The 1,318-nt window shown below is 39.8% G+C and overlaps 1 pseudogene; it reads left to right on the top strand.

Annotated features, from left to right (window-relative positions):
• The first annotated feature begins 1,246 nt into the window (after window positions 1-1,246).
• Window positions 1,247-1,318, top strand: LOC122035608 (annotated as a pseudogene).

The raw sequence follows: 1,318 nt of genomic DNA, 5'->3' as shown, positions 1-1,318 counted from the left end.
CAGGGTCTTTCAACTTTGGGGAAGTGTTCTTTTCAAAAAGAGCGCTGCATTCCTCTGTAAGTGCAATGGTCTCTATATCTCCTTTCCTTCTCTTATTTGACATGATGTCCTTCAAGAATTTGGCAAACTTGGGCATTTGAAGGATTACATCAATGAGTGGTACTTCAACATATATTTCTTTTACCTTCTCCAAGAATTTTCCAAACTCTTCATCCTTCTTTAACATAATAAGTCTTTGAGGAAAAGGGACTGCTATACTTTGATGGTTAAGTGGAAGAGTCTCTTCAACCTTAGTGGTACTCTCCTCATCAACTTGAATCTGATTTGGTGATGGAGGAGAGAGTTCTTCTTCATTGTGCATCCCTTTTGGAGCAGCCACTTGGGGATCTCCCAAGGTCCGTCCGCTCCTAAACTCAATTCTATTACAGTGCTCCATAGAATTAACATCAGGCTTTCCAGGTAATTGTCCTGGTGCTCTAGATGATGAGGAAGCTAGTTGGGCAATCTGACTTTCCAAAATCTTTTGATGTCATCAGAATTATCCATTCTCTGAGTAAGCTTCAAAATGTCTTGTTTCATTTCGTTCTGAGCCTGTTTCATTTCATTCTGACTAGACATGATTTCTTCAAACATCTTTTCAATTTTGGACATAGGAAAGCCTTGAGAAGATTGTTGCTGAAAATTTTGTTGCCCGGATTAAAAATTAGCCCTTGCCCCCATGGATGGTCCTTGATCTTGGTTATTTCTATAAGAGAAATTAGGATGACTCTTCCATCCAGGATTGTAAGTATTTGAGTAAGGGTTGTTCTGCCTCTGATTGAAACCCATGATTGCATCACATTATTCTAATTGATTGATTTGTGCTGTTATAGCCCCCAATGGACATGAGTCACTTAGATGTTCAGAACTCCCACATACTTCACAAGAAGCAACAATGGCATTGGCTGTACTTGAGCCAACTCCCATATTCTCAAATTTTTTTGTAAGAGCATCCAGTTTTGCGGCCAACAAAGTCACTGCATCAACATCAAATTTTCCTGATGCTTTTGTTGTTGGGTTCATACAAGAATAGCCACCACTTCTTTCATTAGCCCATTGATGGTGGTTTTGTGCTATGCTCTCGATTATCTCCTCGGCTTTATCTAAACTCTTGTTCATAAGTGCCCCTCCAGTAGCTGAATCAAGGGACACTTTTGTGTGATAGTTGATGCCGTTATAAAATGTGTGTAGCACTAACCATATTTCCAAACCATGGTGTGGGCATTGTCTGAGCATGCTGTTGTATCTATCCCATGCTTCAAATAAAGATTCTGAGTCC

The sequence above is a fragment of the Zingiber officinale genome, chromosome 11B, assembly GCF_018446385.1.
Source record: "Zingiber officinale cultivar Zhangliang chromosome 11B, Zo_v1.1, whole genome shotgun sequence".
NCBI classification, from domain to species: domain Eukaryota; kingdom Viridiplantae; phylum Streptophyta; class Magnoliopsida; order Zingiberales; family Zingiberaceae; genus Zingiber; species Zingiber officinale.
Note: the sequence above shows the minus strand (reverse complement) of the source record. Positions and strands in the feature narration are given on the sequence as shown.